The sequence below is a fragment of the Polypterus senegalus genome, chromosome 1 (genome assembly GCF_016835505.1).
Source record: "Polypterus senegalus isolate Bchr_013 chromosome 1, ASM1683550v1, whole genome shotgun sequence".
NCBI lineage: Eukaryota > Metazoa > Chordata > Cladistia > Polypteriformes > Polypteridae > Polypterus > Polypterus senegalus.
In genome coordinates this window covers 43,233,051-43,253,321 of record NC_053154.1, presented here as the reverse complement: position 1 = coordinate 43,253,321, position 20,271 = coordinate 43,233,051, and the positions used below count along the sequence as shown (strand labels likewise).

The window sequence follows — 20,271 nt, the reverse complement described above, 5'->3', positions numbered from 1 at the left end:
TTAGGTATAAACTAAATCAGATATAACAAGTAGAGCGACCCAATATTTCTGCTTTACAAGGTTTACATGTACATTGGAACAGCCTCTTTGAACAAAGTGCCAAGTTTAAGAAAAATGACAGCCAGTTCATCTCTTAGGTTATTAAACAATGATTACTTTTTCCCATGAATCTGCTTGCCCAGAAATCCTTGAAAGAGCTGTTCTCTGTTTTTACTAGAGATATCAGTATTACAGACTCCATTGGATATTTGTGGTTTCAACATACAAAACCCACAAGGCTTAAACTAAATATTATTAGAGCCTAACCCCTCACACAATTTGACTTATGCTATATAAAATGCAAGTACTTGGAACAACACATTTAGGTCTGTGCACAAGTGTTTCTTCAAGCAGTGCTTTGTAATTTTATTATGTAAAAGTGAAAAGTGGCAATTTTTAATATATATATACACATATACATATATATTGTAAGGTTTCTAAACTATCTTGATTCTCCCCCCGATGGAATGACATGCCAAAGAGCATCCCAAAGCGCGATTGGCGCATCTGTAGAAAATAGTACATTGGTTGCCTGGGTAACCGTGGGCTCCCTGTGCTGTGACAGCTCGCCACGAAAACAGAAAATAGAAATTATCACGGTCACGCTATGAGCACCTGCCATCGATGGGTGATACAAGGAACATTATAACTGCAGGGAACAGTATTATTTGGCCATTAACCTGGTCACAACTCTGCCTGATTGCTGTGTCTGTGTATAGGAGAGTGATAGATCCCGCTACAATAAATAACCGTGCTGTTTCAGTTTCAATGTTTTGGGGTGCAAGACAGGGACTCACACGTCACAATATATATATATATGTATGTGTATATGTATGTATTGTCAAGCTTGGGTCACAAAGTTGCACAGGAGAGTTCAGCAGGTTTTCCAAGGAGTAGAAACATTATTGCTGTTCTGCCAGATACAAACACAAATCTTTTACAGAGGCGATCTGGCCTAACATGAAACAGCTGTCAAACTTTGCACATCGGCCCCAACTTCTTCTCAAAAGAACACACAGTCTTCTTCATCAAGGGGGTCCAGCGGGCCGGTAGCCGGGCCGGAGCAGAGGACGTCTGGGGGAAGAGAGACAGGAGAGTGAGTGACCTCTGGATGGCCGCAGCTTGGCCTTTTAAATGTTCGTAGCCCTTGCGCTTCTGAAGGGCAGCTGCGTTACCCTGCAGGGGTCACAATATACAGTATATATATATATATACAGTGGTACCTCGGTATACGTCTGCTTTGGAATAAGTCCAACTTGGTATACGTCCTGTTTGGACACAAAACATTTTGCTTGGTATACAACCTTTGTTTGGAATACGACTCGTGTGCTAACCTTGTTTACCTCTCTCGAGACAAAGCCACGACTGCCCACGAGCGTTAGTGCGCCAGTTGCTAGCATTCAGTGAACAACCCGCGCTATAACTCTCTTTGAACTTTCACATGTGTGATATAGCGGGTCCACAGCTCCTGTCAAAGTCCAGCTTTAAAATAAATAATCACCGTGCTCGCAGCTTGGTGAGGGGGCGTGGTGGTTATGTGGCTGAAGGTTGTCAGGGTGATTAGCGATGTGGGTGTTTCTCACCAAAGTGCACTTGTGAGGGACCGTCCGCATTCATGATTGTTCCTGGGGCTGCTTATCTTGATAAACAGAAGCTCGAGTCAGCTAGAAGGGGAGTAAAAAGAAAAGAAAGACGGGAGGTTGAGTGAGTGAGGGAGAGAGGGCTGCTTATCTTGATGAACAGAAGCGCGAGTTGGCTTGAAGGGGAGTAAAAAGAAAGAACGAATGCGAGAGAGAGAGAGCGAGAGCGCGCATGGATAAAGTGGCTAAAGCAGGCAGAGCGAAGGTCAGCTGCAAGTAGGGCGACTCCCCAGTTGGGAAGCACTGGGCTTCTTGTTTTTTTTTTTTTTTAAAGAATGCTTCCTGCTTTTAACTTTGTTGTTTTTAAGAAGACTTTTTTCTATTGTTTTTAACCTCCACGTTTCACTGGAACTTTGGAGACTGCGCTTTAATTTGAACACCTTGTTTTGTTAATTGTTTTAATAAAAGCACTTTGCACTTTTTCACCATCCCCTTGCTTTGTTGTTACTGATGAGGTTAGCATCAAGGCACATTACCGATGGTGTAGGATTCAAGGGCTCCCCGGCATCAAATGGGAGCATACAGCAAACCTGCATCGTCACAACGTGATTTTGTGTTTTTTTCCTGTAAATTTGAATTGATTGTTGAAAAGTATGAAGGTGGCATGCATATCCGGGACATGGCTGTTGCATACCGCTTGCCGAGAACGACGGTATCTACGATTGTGAAAAACAAAGATGTTATTAAAAAGTAAAGTGAGGTAAAATTTTCATTTATTTCATCTAATTGCTTTTGTATTTGTGTATTTTAGTATTAAGCAGTGTTTAAATTAATTTATACAACCCCATCAATGTATAATATGCCAATAGCAATAGGATTTTTTTTTTCATGGGAACTGATTAATCATTTTTCCATTATTTCTTATGGGAAAAATTTGTTTGGTATACGTCCTGTTTGGTATAAGACAAAGGGTCTGGAACGGATTAAGGACGTATACCGAGGTTCCACTGTATATGTATATATGTATATATATATATATATACTGTGATAAATCTAGGGTGTCCGTGAACCCCAACCCCAACATGAACACACTTTGACAGTCCCATGTTCAAATAATCAAAAGTTTTTATTTTAAATACCTCCTAATGTGACAGGAGGAAGAGTATAGGAAGCTAATCAAAAACTTTGTTAAATGGTGTGACTTAAACCACTTGCACCTGAACACCAGCAAGACCAAGGAACTGGTGGTGGATTTTAGGAGGTTCAAGCCCCTCATGGACCCCGTGATCATCAGAGGTGACTGTGTGCAGAGGGTACAGACCTATAAATACCTGGGAGTGCAGCTGGATGATAAATTGGACTGGACTGCCAATACTGATGCTCTGTGTAAGAAAGGTCAGAGCCGACTATACTTCCTTAGAAGGTTGGCATCCTTCAACATCTGCAATATGATGCTGCAGATGTTCTACCAGACGGTTGTGGCGAGTGCCCTCTTCTATGCGGTGGTGTGCTGGGGAGGCAGCATAAAGAAGAAGGACACCTCACACCTGGACATACTTGTGAGGAAGGCAGGCTCTATTGTAGGAATGAAGCTGGACAGTTTGATAGCCATGGCAGAGTGACGGGCGCTGAGCAGGCTCCTGTCAATCATGGAGAATTCACTGCATCCACTGAACAGTGTCATCTCCAGGCAGAGGAGCAGCTTCACTGCTCCACTGACAGACTGAGGTGATCGTTCCTCCCCCACACTATGCAACTCTTCAGTTCCACCCTTGGTTAAACGCTAAAATTATTCAAAGTTATTGTCTGTTTTTACCTGCATTTTTATTACTCTTTAAATTAATATTGTTTTTGTATCAGTATGCCGCTATCTATCTATCTATCTATCTATCTATCTATCTATCTATCTATCTATCTATCTATCTATCTATCCACAAGCAAATACAGGTCTTCCTCTCAAAATAACTCCTTTCTTCCTACTACACTACCCTCTTCCACTCAAGAGTTACCCCACTACCTTCCAGCTCCAACTCGCTTCAATAAGGGAGTGCAGTTCCATTTATTACAGACCTAGGAGTACTTCCGGTGCTTGAGTGACTGCCCGATGAAAACACTTCTGGGTCACATGGAAGACCATAATAGGGAGCTTGTCTCTCTTCTGCATCCCCTCGTGGCACCCAGTGACCCCAGCTGGGCTGCTGCCCTTCTGGCTTCTTACTGTGCACCAACCATCTAGTGTGTTGGTGGAATAAAAAACCTCCTGCAACTTTTTCTCATTTTAATGGGCAGTTCGTACACCCTTTCCGGTTCTGCTCACTCTCCTGGCCGGAATGCCCGTCCAGCCTGCATGGCATCTACAATATATATATATATATACAGTGGGATGCAAAAGTTTGGGCAACCTTGTTAATAGTCATTATATTCTTGTATAAATCGTTGGTTGTTACGATAAAAAATGTCAGTTAAATATATCATATAGGAGACACACACAGTGATATTTGAGAAGTGAAATGAAGTTTATTGGATTTACAGAAAGTGTGCAATAATTGTTCAAACAAAATCAGGCAGGTGCATAAATTTGGGCACCGTTGTCATTTTATTGATTCCAAAACTTTTAGAACTAATTATTGGATCTCAAATTGGCTTGGTAAGCTCAGTGACCCCTGACCTACATACACAGGTGAATCCTGTAATGAGAAAGAGTATTTAAGGGGGTCAATTGTAAGTTTCCCCTCTCTCCTTGGGGTCAATTTTCTCTGAAATGAGAAACAGATACAGATACAGAAAGCTGTCCCAGAGATTTAAGCTGTCTGTTTCCACAGTTAGGAACATATTGAGAAAATGGAAGACCACAGGCTCAGTTCAAGTTAAGGCTCGAAGTGCCAGACCAAGAAAGATTTCAGATAGACAGAAGCGACGAATGTTGAGAACAGTCAGAGTCAACCCACAGACCAGCACCAAAGACCTACAACATCATCTTGCAGCAGATGGAGTCACTGTGCATCATTCAACCATTCGGCGCACTTTACACAAGGAGATGCTGCATGCGAGAGTGATGCAGAGGAAGCCTTTTCCGCCCACAGCACAAACAGAGCAACTTGAGGTATGCTCAAGCACATTTGGACAAGCCAGCTTCATTTTGGAATAACGTGTTGTGGACTGATGAAACTAAAATTGAGTTATTTGGGCATAACAAGGGGCGTTATGCATGGAGGAAAAAGAACACAGCATTCCAAGAAAAACACCTGCTACCTACAGTAAAATATGGTGGTGGTTCCATCATGCTGTGGGGCTGTGTGGCCAGTGCAGGGACTGGGAATCTTGTCAAAGTTGAGGGAAGCATGGATTCCACTCAGTATCAGCAGATTCTGGAGACCAATGTCCAGGAATCAGTGACAAAGCTGAAGCTGCGCCGGGGCTGGATCTTTCAACAAGACAACGACCCGAAACGCTGCCCAAAATCTACTAAGGCATTCATGCAGAAAAAACAAGTACAACGTTCTGGAGTGGCAATCTCAGTCCCCAGACCTGAATATAATTGAAAATCTGTGGTGTGAGTTAAAGAGAGCTGTCCATGCTCGGAAGCCATCAAACCTGAATGAACTAGAGATGTTTTGTATGATATATTTAACTGACATTTTTTATCGTAACAACCAACGATTTATACAGGAAAATAATGACTATTAACAAGGTTGCCCAAACTTTTGCATCCCACTGTATCTACAAAACTGAGGGTCAGCCAATTGCCATTAACTTGCTGAGAGGGGAGACCAAACAATTTAGTGATATATTGATGCTTGCTGATCTCACTCTGCCCTACTGTGTGTAGTCCTTTCCATTTTTGTTTTGCTTCTTACTTTCCCACTCTTGCACACCTGTTTGTTTCTTACTTTCAAGGCAAACTCTCCCTAACTGTGAGGCTTAGGCTCATGAATGAGGTGCTTTAAAGCTGAAGGCAAATGTCTGGGGCACAGCTCTACTATTTGAATGTTCTTTGAAAAAAAGAAACAATTGTAAATGTTGTATGAAAAAATATTTTATAGATAAATATAACCTGATAAAACAGGCAGATTAAAATCATTAGTAAAGATGCAGCTGTGTACATCAAATCTCTGTTGTATTACACAGAATTGTCATGTGTGATTCTATCCTTCAAGGTTATTTTCCTGCCATACATTTGGAACTTACAGGTCTTTAATATGTTCAGTGACATTGATGGAGTTCTGATGAACATGGACATTAGATAAACTGCAAATAAATGATTTTCTGAATCTAAGCATAGTTTGAAAGGGAGTTCAGCCAAATTAAACTGATCATTTCACCCACATGCATTAGTGAATTTCAGCAGTAGTGTTCTTCAAAGTGTATTCCCTGCCTTCTGCATGCACCACCTTAGGAAACCACTTGGCAAAGATGTCATTATCTGTAAAAAGCTAAATGACTCCCTTGGGACAAATATTATCTATCTATCTATCTATCTATCTATCTATCTATCTATCTATCTATCTATCTGTTCTGTCTGTCTGTCTGTCTGTCTGTCTGTCTGTCTGTCTATCTGTCTGGGTATCATTTTTGGTGTTTTTTTCTACAGTTTTAAGTTTTAAGTTGTATGAGCAAAATTATAGTAGTGTTGTACTCCAGTATTTGAAGCATGCAGCTAATGACATTCCACCAAAACAATACACTTCCAAGTTGTCAGTACGGCTCTACATTCAGGTCATTGATCTGCAACACTTGTTGCATTCTTTGTTTAAATGTTAAGGTATATGTTCCCCTGTTAAGCCATGGTTTCAGAAAACAAACTCTCAAAAAGCCATATACAGTGTATATGAATGTACACTCTGTTTATTTTCCTTACTGCTCTTAAGAGATGCAAGGCCAACCTGAGATACCTGCCTTGGCTGGTTATCCTTTTTTAATTGTTTTAACTTCTCACTTCCACTTGAATGAAAGGTGATACTGATTCATTTATACACATATAGATACAACTGTCAAAGGTTCATCATAGTTGGTGTTACTGTATGTATTCATTTCTTTATCAAATACTTTTAAGGACACAAAACAATGTTTTAACTTCTTGATGTTGACAACTTTGGATGAGCTTTAAGGTGTTAGTTTAATTTGAATAATTACTGTTATATTGTACATAATTTTATAGAATGCATGAATTTGCTTAGTTACTTTTTAAAGTTGTTAATTTGATTTCACACACTTTATACAGTACAGTTACAAATAAAACATAATCAGTAACAGTTGGAAGTATGGTAGATTTCTAAAGAATAATATATTTATTAAACTTTTTCAAGATAAAGAAAAAAAACTGTATATTTGAAATTTGCAATCATTTTCGCAAGCCAGTTTTTCCAGTACAGAGAAGACCGGATTTATCCTGTCAGCAAAGGAGCAAATAAGTAAGCCAATTTGAGATAATCCAAATAACATAATTTGCAAGTGGGTGAAAAGTGTGCCTGTAAGGAACACAAGAAGAAAGTGTGAACTTCACACTCACAGTCCAGGCCAGGAGCTAAACTGAACCCAGGTATTTGTAATTGTATTACAGCAGTACTAACTACTGCATTGTCTCATCTTTAAAAAAAATGTGAACGTTTTTAGGTACCCTGAAATTTAGTTGTCTGGCTACTTCTTAAATACTTTATTCACTCATCATATTGTATCACAGTACTAGTTTGTATTCTTTCTCCAGTCCCCAGTATGAATGGTTTCCACTCAACCACAACAGTGTGGATGTTGACTAGTTTAATTTATGACAGAATTGCTAGGGGATCCATCAAAGAATTTTTGCCATGGGCCATTCAACTTGTAGTAACACCTTTTTCACTGCTAGTGTATTATTTAAGGCTAAACTAAAACACACACACACATTTTTTTAAATAATGGAAATATTTTTTTATCACATTAAGTTCAAAATATACTCAGCAAAAAAAGAAACGTTCCTTTTTCAGGACTGTGTATTTCAACAATAATGTTTTAAAAATCCAAATAACTTTACAGATCTTCATTGTAAAGTGTTTAAACAATGTTTTCCATGCATGTTCAATTAACCATAATCAATTAATTAACATGCACCTGTGGAATGGTCGTTAAGACCTTAACAGCTTACAGAAAGTAGGCATTTAAGGTCAAAGTTCTAAAAACGCAGGACACTAAAGAGACTTGTCTACCGACTGTGAAAAACACCCAAAGAAAGATGCCCAGGGTCCCTGCTCATCTGCGTGAACGTGCATTAGGCAGGCTGCAGGGAGGCATGAGGAATGCTGATGTGGCTAGGGCAATAAATTGCCATGTCCGCGCTGTGAGACGCCTAAGACAGCGCTACAGGGAGACAGGAAGGACAGCTGATCATCCTCGCAGTGGAAGACCACGTGTAACAACACCTGCACAGGATCGTACATCCGAATATCACACCTGCGTGACAGGTACAGGATGGCCACAACAACTGCCCGAGTCACACCAGGGACACACAATCCCTCCATCAGTGCTCAGACTGTCCGCAATAGGCTGAGAGAGGCTCGACTGAGGGCTTGTAGGCCTGTTGTAAGGCAGGTCCTTACCAGACATCACCAGCAACAACGCCGCCTATGGGCACAAACCCACCTTCGTTGGACTAGACAGGAGTGGCAAAAAGTGCTCTTCACTGATGAGTCACAGTTTTGTCTCACCAGGGGTGATGGACGGATTCGTGTTTATCGTCGAAGGAATGAGCGTTACACCGAGGCCTGTACCCTGGAGCGGGATCGATTTGGATCGATGGCTAGGGCCATTCCCCCCAGAATGTCCAGAAACTTGCAGGTGCCTTGGTGGAAGAGTGGGGTAACATCTCACAGCAAGAACTGACAAATCTGGTCCAGTCCATGAGGAGGAGATGCACTGCAGTACTTCAAGCAGCTGGTGGCCACACCAGATACTGACTGGTACTTTTGATTTTGAGCCTCCCTTCATTCAGGGACACATTGTGAAACATTTTTAGTTTATGTCTTATGGTGTTGACTCTTTTAGTGTTCATACAAATATTTACACATTAAGTTTACTGAAAGTAAAAATAGTTGAAAGTCAGAGGACGTTTCTTTTTTGCTGAGTATATATATACAGTACATCCGGAAAGTATTCACAGCGCATCACTTTTTCCACATTTTGTTATGTTACAGCCTTATTCCGAAATGGATTAAATTCTTTTTTTTCCTCAGAATTCTACACACAACACCCCATAATGAAAACGTGAAAAAAGTTTACTTGAGGTTTTGCAAATTTATTAAAAATAAAAAAATTGTGAAAGCACATGTACATAAGTATTCACAGCCTTTGCCATGAAGCTCAAAATTGAGCTCAGGTGCATCCTGTTTCCCCTGATCATCCTTGAGATGTTTCTGCAGCTTAATTGGAGTCCACCTTTGATAAATTCAGTTGATTGGACATGATTTGGAACGGCACACACCTGTCTATATAAGGTCCCATAGTTGACAGTTCATGTCAGAGCACAAACCAAGCACGAAGTCATAGGAATTGTTTGTAGACCTCCGAGACAGGATTGTCTCGAGGCACAAATCTGGGGAAGGTTACAGAAAAATTTCTGCTGCTTTGAAGGTCCCAATGAGCACAGTGGCCTCCATCATCCGTATGTGGAAGAAGTTCAAAACCACCAGGACTCTTCCTAGAGCTGGCCAGCCATCTAAACTGAGCGATCGGGGGAGAAGGGCCTTAGTCAGGGAGGTGACCAAGAACCCGATGGTCACTCTATTAGAGCTCCAAAAGGTCCTCTGTGGAGAGAGGAGAACCTTTCAGAAGGACAACTATCTCTGCAGCAATCCACCAATCAGGCCTGTATGGTAGAGTGGCCAGACGGAAGTCACTCCTTAGTAAAAGGCACATGGCAGCCTGCCTGGAGTTTGCCAAAAGGCACCTGAAGGACTCTCAGACCATGAGAAACATAATTCTCTGGTCCGATGAGAACAAGATTGAACTCTTTGGTGTGAATGCCAGGTGTCACGTTTGGATGAAACCAGGCACCGCTCATCACCAGCCCAATACCATCCATACAGTGAAGCATGGTGGTGGCAGCATCATGCTGTGGGGATGTTTTTCAGTGGCAGGAACTGGGAGACTAGTCAGGATAAAGGGAAAGATAACGGCAGCAATGTACACAGACATCCTGGATGAAAACCTGCTCCATAGCACTCTTGACCTCAGACTGGGGCGACGGTTCATCTTTCAGCAGGACAATGACCCTAAGCACACAGCCAAGATATCAAAGGAGTGGCATCAGGACAACTCTGTGAATGTCCTTGAGTGGCCCAGCCAGAGCCCAGACTTGAATCCGATTGAACATCTCTCGAGAGATCTTAAAATGGCTGTGCACCGACGCTTCCCATCCAACCTGATGGAGTTTGAGAGGTGCTGCAAAGAGGAATGGGCGAAACTGGCCAAGGATAGGTGTGCCAAGCTTGTGGCATCATATTCAAAAAGACTCGAGGCTGTAATTGCTGCCAAAGGTGCATCGACAAAGTATTGAGCAAAGGCTGTGAATACTTATGTACATGTGCTTACTCAGTTTTTTTATTTGTAATAAATTTGCTAAAACCTCAAGTAAACTTTTTTTCACGTTGTCATTATGGGGTGTTGTGTGTAGAATTCTGAGGAAGAAAAAGAACTTAATCCATGTTGGAATAAGGCTGTAACATAACAAAATGTGGAAAAAGTGATGCGCTGTGAATACTTTCCGGATGCACTGTATATGTATGTGTGTACATATATTGTGGCAAACACTTCCAGGTGGGCTATAAAAGGGGCCAGCCACCAACAATCAATGGTCAAAGTCAGGTGGAAGGAGGACAAAGCTTCAAGGGAGGAGTGGTAGTGAAAAAGAAGAGCGTGCTGTGGTTTGCTTGTGCTTTTGTGCTTATTTTGGGACTGTGTTGTGGCTGGGGGATTACAGGGAAGACGTGCCCTCCCCAGGGGCCTCATGTATAAACAGTGCGTACGCACAGAAATGTTGCGTAAGAACTTTTCCACGTTCAAATCGCGATGTATAAAACCTACACTTGGCGTAAATCCACGCACTTTTCCACAGTACCTCATACCTTGTCGTACGCAAGTTCTCCGCTCGGTTTTGCAGACTGGCGGCACCCAGCGTCAAAGCAGTGCTACTGTTCCTGTGTGGTTACACCTTATTTTCCTGACGCGGCTTTATAAATACACTGAAACTAACCGCATATTGTTTATTAGTGTAATGCATCTGATTGTAATTAACTTGTAACAATATAATGGTAGAGGGAACAGCCATAGTATTCCAAATACCATAACTGCTTTAGCGTTGTTACTCTCAATTCTTCTTCTTCTTCTTCTTTCAGCTCCTCTTGTTAGGAGTTGCCACAGTGGATCATCTTTTTCAATATTTCTCTCACTGCACCACTTAGAGTATTTATATCACTGTATCCGAGTGTGAATCACAGCAGCAGCTGATCGGAAAGGGAATTATCGGTATACAAATTGGACTGGACTGCCAATACTGATGCTCTATGTAAGAAAGCTCAGAGCAGAATATACTCTCTGAGAAGGTTGGCATCCTTCAACATCTGCAGTAAGATGCTGCAGATGTTCTACCAGACAGTTGTGGTGAGTGCCCTCTTCTACGCGATGGTGTGCTGGGGTGGCAGCATAAAGATGAAAGACGCCTCACGCCTGGACAAACTTGTTAAGAAGGCAGGCTCCATTGTAGGATTAAAGTTGGACAGTTTAACATCTGTGGCAGAGCGACGGGCACTAAGCAAACTCCTGTCAATCATGAAGAATCCACTGCATCCACTTAACAGTGTCATCTCCAGACAGAGGAGTAGCTTCAGTGACAGACTTTTGTCACTGTCCTGTTCCACTGACAGACTAAAGAGATCGTTCCTCCCCCACACTATGAGACTCTTCAATTCCACCCGGGGGAGTAAATGCGAACATTAATTTTATTTTAATTCTTTTCATTTTTATTACTATTTAATTTAATATTGTTTCTTTGTATCAGTATACTGCTGCTGGATTATGTGAATTTCCCCTTGGGATTAATAAAGTATCTATCTATCTATCTATCTATCTATCTACAGCTTCAAGGACACGCTGTCTCAGCCACTGCAAAATGTTTTAAAGTCTTTCCTGTACGGACCTCGCGGTTCAGAAACAGAAACGATATCATTTATAAGGTGAAATTCAGCAAAATATGTTTATTAAATTATACAGATAAAACTTTAACTTCATTTAAATAATCTATACTCTTCTCTGGGAGTGTCATTAAGGATAGAATCATTAAACATGTACTACGAAGATATTTCAATGTTCACGTTTTGAAGAATCGGCGCTAAGCTTACAGACGGCTTAACGTCTATTACAGAGCTGATTGTATGGCGATCGGTTACTTGGGGAAAGAAAAGCACTGACTGCAGTGACGGCTACGCCAATATATATTGAATATAAAACAGAAAGAGAAAATAACAACACAGCTAAAAACACAGCGACAAATTTCGGCAAAAGTTAAATGCTTGTGTCATGAGCACTTGGAGGCTATGCAGTGTCCGCAATGGACGTTGTGCATAAGCTACCTTACTGACGGGCGGCTTAAGGAGCCACCGATTCTTCCTCTGCCCAGTGCCACCACAAGCCTAGAGCCGCCCCTGATTGTACTGCTGCAATAAATTATTTCATCGAAGTGAAACACATGTTTAATAATGTGCTTTAACTCCTATCATCATGAAAATGATATCAATGTATACATCTCAGTATTTTAGTTATTCAGAGAACTGTAATATTACGAATGTAATTGATTCTGTGTCCAGTTGGAAGAAGAGAGCCGGTTTAAGAAGCAAGTAGTGATTCACACACATAGAGCACATAGAAGATCAAATACAAAACAAAGCATTCAACGTGCTATTTTAATTACGATGTGATTTGAGAAACTGGTTAATTAAACGATTTAAAGATGAAGTTTATGATGTTCTACTCTAATGACAAAATAAACTACGTGATTAAAGTGGAAATGTCGAGATTGAAGTTGACATTTCGTGCTTTTTCCTCACTGTGTGCCATTTTTCTCTGTACCCTAATAAGCTTTCATATGACACTCAGACAGTGGGCTTACAACTCGGCTTTTCACGGCGACTTTGATATGTGACTTTTTTTTTTTTATTTCCGGCACTGTGCGATTTGTGAATGTGAGCCTTCAAGTTTCTCCAACACTCTATGTCACTCGATCAACTTCCTTTTGTTGATTATACCACGGTTTATTTGAACAAATAGTATGTTTTTCATTTGCCTCCACTTGGTATTCGCTGAAATTCTTAGATTTTCCCCCGTGCTTTTCCCATTGTCTTTTCACAGAAGGCTGCGCTTAAGGGCGATTTATATTGATTTGCATATTCAAATAGGCGTAATTCTGGGAGGATTTGGGGCGTTACATAATGCTACAGACGGCGTAGTTTTCACGCTGATCGGGATTTATGTAGCGGAAGAACGTGGAAGTTGGAGTACGCACAGATTCCTGTATCTGGATTTTTCTGTGCGTAAAAACATTTCGGCTTTTGTGCTTAAGCCATGTTATAGTGCGAGTTCTACGCACGGCGTTATACATGAGGCCCCAGATGAGGAAAAATAAACTTTTTGTTTATGTGCCTCCATGTGAGTCTGTGTCAGGTCAGGCGCAAGACTGTTGTTACTATATACTGTATGTTTCTATGACTCAGGCGCCGACACAAGTGGCAGCCTTTCCAGCAGCTCTGAGTATGATTTTATGTTTAAAGTCTTTATCTTTATCTTTCTACCTTTTTCTCAATTTTTCTTTATTTCACTGTTAACTCCTACCACTTTCTTTTATGTGGACTCGTTCCATGGACACTTTTTACTACTTGGAGATGGATTTTTACACACGAGACTCGTCTGTTCAAGTAGTCAACTTCAAGCGCTGAGAACAAATGTGCACGCCGGTGTGGTTCCCTATTTACCTGACGAGGTAAGAAGGCGGTATCGGGGCAGCAGAGCCGGTGCTAAGATAAAAGTTACGTGTCTAGCAAGAAAGTGGCGCTACAAACCTTCGGTGCCTTCTGTGATCCTGGGAAATGTGAACTCACTACCAAATAAGATTGACGAACTGGCTGCACTGGTGAAAAATGTCAAGATCGGAGAATGCAGTTTTGCTGTGTTTTAGTGAAACGTGGCTATCAACTGACATCCCAGATGCTAACGTGGAACTATCTGGGTTTTGCACAATTAGAGCGGACAGAGACGCAAGTACCAGCGGGAAGCAGAAAGGAGGGGGTGTCCATCTCTATGTCAATACAAGATGGTGCAACTCTGGATATGTAAACGTTAAAATCACCACTTGCTGCAAGGACATCGCACTGTTCGCTGTAAGTTTGCCTCCCTATTACTTGCCCTGAGAGTTTGGACATGTCATTGTTGTTATTGTTTACATCCCCCCTCGAGCGAACGCTGAGATAGCGAGTGACGTCATCCATTCCGCAGTTGCTAAATTACAAACGCAGCACCCTGAGGCACTTGTGCTAATCGCTGGAGACTTTAACCATGTAACGATGGACAAAACATTACCTGCCTTCTCCCAGTATGTGGAATGTAACACCCGGGGAAATAGGACTATTGACCTACTGTATGCAAACGTTAAAGACGCATACAGCGCCACCCCGCTAACCTGCACTTGGGAAAGCAGATCATAACCTGGTTCTGCTTCAGCCTCACTACAAACCAAGAGTGAAGGCGCTACCTACAACCACACGCTCATTCAGGAAGTGGTCCCCTGAGGCAGAGCAGGCTCTGAGAGACTGCTTTGGAACTACAGAGTGAGAACCTTGAGGAGGTTGTTGACTGTACAACTGATTACATTAACTTCTGTATGGACATTGTAGTTCCAGTAAGAACAGTATGCTGCTATGCTAACAACAAGCCATGGATTACAAGTGACATCAAGGGCCTTTTGAACCAGAAGAAAAGGGCTTTTAAAGGCGGTGATCAGCATGAGCTCAAGCGTGCAGAAGGAACTCGAGTCCAGCTCAGGGCGAAGAGCAGTACAGGAGAAAGCTGGAGCAGAAGTTGCAGAATAACAGCTTGAAGGAAGTGTGGGATGGGATGAAGATCATCACTGGCCGCAGCTTGAAGCACGGTGCCACCATCGAGAGAGACGTGGAGAGAACAAACTAAATGAACAACTTCTTTAACAGGTTTGACCACCCTAACCCACTCTCATCTCGGAGTACTGCATCCTCCAACCATCCTTCTGCTGATAACAGCATAGGAGAGACATCCCCACCCACAATTACAGCAGCACAGTTGAGCAGAGAGCTGAGGAGACTTTGTGCCAGCAAAGCAGCGGGTCCAGATGGAGTATCACCACGACTGCTGAAGGCCTGTGCGCTGGAACTGGGGAGTCCTCTACAGCATCTTCAACCAGAGCCTGGAACAGGGGAGAGTCCCGAGGCTTTGGAAAACATCCTGCATCACCTCAGTCCCAAAAGTATCAAGTCTTAGTGAGCTGAATGACTTCCGGCCTGTTGCTCTGACGTCACATGATGAAGACCATGGAGCGGCTGCTGCTTCACCACCTGAGGCCACAGGTCCGCCATGCCCTCGACCCTCTGCAGTTCACATACCAGGAGAAGGTGGGAGCGGAGGATGCCATCATCTATATGCTACACTTGGACAGAGGCAGTGGTGCTGTAAGAATGATGCTTCTGGACTTCTCTAGCGCCTTCAACACCATCCAACCTCTGCTCCTTAGGGAACAGCTGACAGTGATGGGAGTAGATTCACACCTGGTGGCACGGATCGTGGACTATCTTACAGACAGACCTCAGTATGTGCGTCTCGTGAACTGCAGGTCTGACATTGTGGTCAGCAACACAGGAGCGCCGCAGGGGACTGTACTTTCTTCGGTCCTGTTTAGCCTATATACATCAGACTTCCAATACGATTCGGAGTCCTGCCACGTGCAAAAGTTCGCTGATAACACTGCTATTGTGGGCTGCATCAGGAGTGGGCAGGAGGAGGAGTATAGGAAGCTAATCAAAGACTTTGTTAAATGGTGTGACTTAAACCACTTGCACCTGAACACCAGAAAGACCAAGGAACTGGTGGTGGATTTTAGGAGGCCCAGGCCACTCATGGACCCCGTCATCATCAGAGGAGACTGTGTGCAGAGGGTACAGACCTATAAATACCTGGGAGTGCAGCTGGATGATAAATTGGACTGGACTGCCAATACTGATGCTCTGTGTAAGAAAGGTCATAGTTGACTATACTTCCTTAGAAGGTTGGTGTCCTTCAACATCTGCAATAAGATGCTGCAGATGTTCTACCAGACAGTTGTGGCGAGTGCCCTCTTCTACGCGGTGGTGTGCTGGGGAGGCAGCATAAAGAAGAAGGACGCCTCACACCTGGACAAACTTGTGAGGAAGGCAGGCTCTATTGTAGGAATGAAGCTGGACAGTTTAACATCTGTGGCAGAGCGACGGGCTGAGCAGGCTGCTGTGAATCATGGAGAATCCACTGCATCCACTGAACAGGATCATCCCTAGGCAGAGGAGCAGCTTCAGCGACAGACTGCTGTCACTGTCCTGCTCCAATGACAGACTGAGGAGATCATTCCTCCCCCACACTATGCGACTCTTCAATTCCACACTGAGGGTAAACGCTAACATTATTCGCTAACATTAAGTTATTGTCTGTTTTTACCTGCATTTTTATTACTCTTTAATTTAATATTGTTTTTTGTATCAGTATGCTGCTGCTGGATTATGTGAATTTTCCCCTTGGGATTAATAAAGCATCTATCTATCTATCTATCTATCTATCTATCTATCTATCTATCTATCTATCTATCTATCTATCTATCTATCTATATATATATATATATATATATATATATATATATATATATATATATATATACACACATATCATCACATTTTCTGAACATAATCATAATAATGAGTTGCAACAGCTTGTACATTTGAAGTCCAGCAATTTAGGAAAAGTCAAGAAAAACCAGTAACATGACATGCACACTGATGAAATAATGTGGAAGAATAATTTTAGGGTAGCATAGCATTCATCTTAAAGAAATAGCATAAAGGCTTAATATACAGTACGTCAGAAACCTGTTCAGGCACACCAGGAAACCAGATAATGGTCAGGTGAACCACAAAATATACACTGAAATATAGGAATTAGTTTAGGAAAAATACTGAGATGGTCAAGTAAATAATGTACCAGAAGAAAGGTTGATGCAATGTACAAAATGTCCTGAAGGAAGAAATAAATAAGAAATCCACAGATGTCAGAGAATGGACAATTGTTATATGCACAGAAATTTCAAGGGTGGTGGCACAACTCAAAGGTATAAGAAGAACCAGAATATAATATAATAGAATTTTATTTTATATAAATCATTTGGGTGTAAACCAATGAACCAACCACAATAAAATGTATGCATTGATTGACCCTGTATGTAAATTTAGTAGTTTATAAAACGGACCTCTGTTCTTTGTTTTCTCGGACCATTCTGACCAGGCTGTAACAGACTGCTTTTGGAGAATGCTCCCTCTAAGGCATTTTGCTGAGAAGTATCTAAAACATACAATGAACAGCTTTTCTCCTGCCTGATTACTGAATTGTCCTGTTAGAGGATGTTTCTTTCTTTTAAACTTCGACAACAATAATTAAAAAATTAAAAAATCAAACGCCAATTGGCACTTCTAGTGTTAATCGGGAAAGTAACCTCCCACACAGTTTTACTATAACTCAATTTTGGATCAATATCAGTGTTGTATAATTGGAAAAAACTATACCTCTTTCTGTTGTCAAAAACCCTGATTTTTAAAACCTCCAGTTCTTTCTTAAGTTAATCCGATAAATGGAATAATGGTTGTCAGCAGGCTTTAGGGTCAAAGAATATTCAATTAGCAATGTTTTCACCATCCACCCATTCATCACCAGTTTATCACTGTTCACACTCATGCATAAATACATATCTCTTTTCCTTTTGGAATGCTGGAGGAAAAACTAAGCAGTCAGAGAACAGCCAACACAGAAACTGGCAGAACATGCGAATTCACCAATTGTTACTAAAATGTCTTACTAGAAATCAAACTAGAAAAATCTTTTTTTTGTTTTTCAGACAATATTTGTGCCATGATTTAAAACAGAAATTCCTAAGAAAATCCTTACAATTATTTTGAGGAGTAACTCCACCACACAAAAAAGACTCTACAATTAAAGATGCTTCAAAAGCATTCTAGTAAATAAACCATAAGGGTCAAGATATGTAACCAAAACTGGGTACAGCAATGAATTGCATTTGAAAACAACTAAGCAAGCAACATCTGGATTTTTCTGTTCTTTACTACCAGAAGTTCAAACAGCACATTTACTCTTTGCATACTGTTAAAAGTTAGGAAAAATAATCTAAATACATACAAATAAACTACAGTCAATATTACTTAAAATATCCAACATTTATTCCAAAATTACTATCTAATGGAATATAAGTAGAAAATAATGTTTAACAGTAAGATTCTTATTTGTAATTGGCTACAGAAACCCTACAGTTTAACTATCCAAGTAATGTCTGGGTTTATAACAACTAAGCTTTACTTTTCTGTTACTTTCTTTTAAACAGATGCAAATCAAAATCATCTCAAGGACGTGTTGGGTTAATCTGTAAGAGCGTCTAAGTGCTATGAGCATTATGTTCACTTACATTTTTTAAAGAAATGTACTAAAAATTCACTTTAGTCAAATCATAATAATTTATCCAAGAGTACAGCATGCGATATGAGCAAATTTGATGGTACAAACATTAATATGGGGGCTCAGTCCATTTATTAAATATTGTCACCTATTAATGCAAGTTCTGTGCTCATCAGCTTAAATAATAAACTCAAGAAGAAGTGAGGCTGCATTCCCCTGCTTGACAATTTCCTGTTGAAAAGAATCTTCAGGATATAGATCTTCATTTCACTCAAAAGCAAGGAATTTCCTCCCTTTACCCAGAACTGTCCTCCAACTTATCTTTGTATATTTAAGAAAAATCCAATTAATTCTACTTAGTAGTGGCTTGTATTTTGTCTAGAAGATATAATGTGTTATCTAAAAATTGTGTGTTAGAAAGCCTTGTTTGAACATGAAATAATAAGTAAAGGAGAAGACTGTTTTGAAAGTCAGACACTTGGCATTTTTAATATAAATCTGAACAGATACTGTGGCAGTTTGCCTTAGCAAAGAAAATCTCAAAGTTGGCCTTTGGGGATCATTGCAGCTGCTTCCTCTCAAAGAGTAACCAATTTTAGATGCTGTATTGGCCGGGATCAACGGCCGGCCATATCTCACAATGTATATATATATAGTGATGCCCAGGTGGGTACAGCCACCCCAACCCTGATATAGACAGGCAGGACACAAGTTGAGCACAGAACACACTCTTTTATTTACAGATAGGGAGCACTTCTGCTCCCCATAGCACAACACAGTACATAAAGCACTAACACAATCCCTTTGCCCCCGTTTCCAGTCCTCCACACAGGCTTTGTCCTCTTCCTCCAGACTCTGGCCCTTGGATGGTGGCGACTGGTCCCTTTTTTATAGGGCACCTGGAAGGACTCCAAGTGCCCAACAAGCTTCTTCTGGGAACATTTCCAGGCGTGGCAGAAGGGCTGCCAAACAGGGTCCTGCAAATGTTTATGCCTTCTATGCTCATGACATGTGGCCCCGCTGGAAATACAATATTTATACACATACACACACAGGGTGGTGCAGGGAAATGGGAAATTTTCAACTGATGTTCAATGAATGAATAAACACATTACAAAATACATTTAATGATGAAATGTATCATACAGGATATGCAATTAATGATGGTAATCAATATTCATTCAATATTCACTTTATGTTTTGAAGAAAACATCATGAAGGTGTTGTCCATTTTTCCGTACACATTCTGACAGCCTGATGTGGAAATTCTGCATTGCTCAACATAACATGTCAAGAGGAATACCAGCGATTTCCTCTTCAATTCTCCTTTTTAGTTCAGCAATGGTTGCAGGACATGTCCGGTATACTTGGCTTTTAAGATGTCCGCACAGAAAAAAATCACAAACAGTGAGATATGGGGACCTCTGAGGCCATGGAATGTCATCATTGACTGAAATGACTTGCCTTCCAAACAATCGTCGAATAGCTGCCATTGATTTTTGGGCAGTATGCAAAGTGGTTCCACCTAGGGACTTCTTTTTTAAGGCTGAAACAGTTTCTTCGAAATTACACACCCATGTTATAATCGCATAAGCAGACCACGATCGTGACATCCTAACCTGTAATGACAATGAAATTACCATTGCGGAGCATTCACACTATCACCATTCTTATAAAAGAACCACTCCACTGCTCCATTAAAACTAATGACAAGGGGTTCTCAACAAGGTTGCATTGGTCCCAAACAACTGCCAACACCTCAGGATCACCAACACCTAGTTCCAAAATTCCCCATTTCCCTGCACTATACACACACACACACACACACACACACACACACACACACACACATATATATATATATATATATATATATATATATATATATATATATATATATATA

At 41.1% G+C, this 20,271-nt stretch overlaps 1 protein-coding gene across 1 annotated transcript in view; it reads right to left on the bottom strand.

Moving 5' to 3' along the window:
* dennd2b (DENN domain containing 2B) overlaps window positions 1-20,271 on the bottom strand; it is a 419,955-nt gene that overhangs the window by 235,010 nt on the left and 164,674 nt on the right. The gene's annotated exons all lie outside the window — the stretch shown is intronic.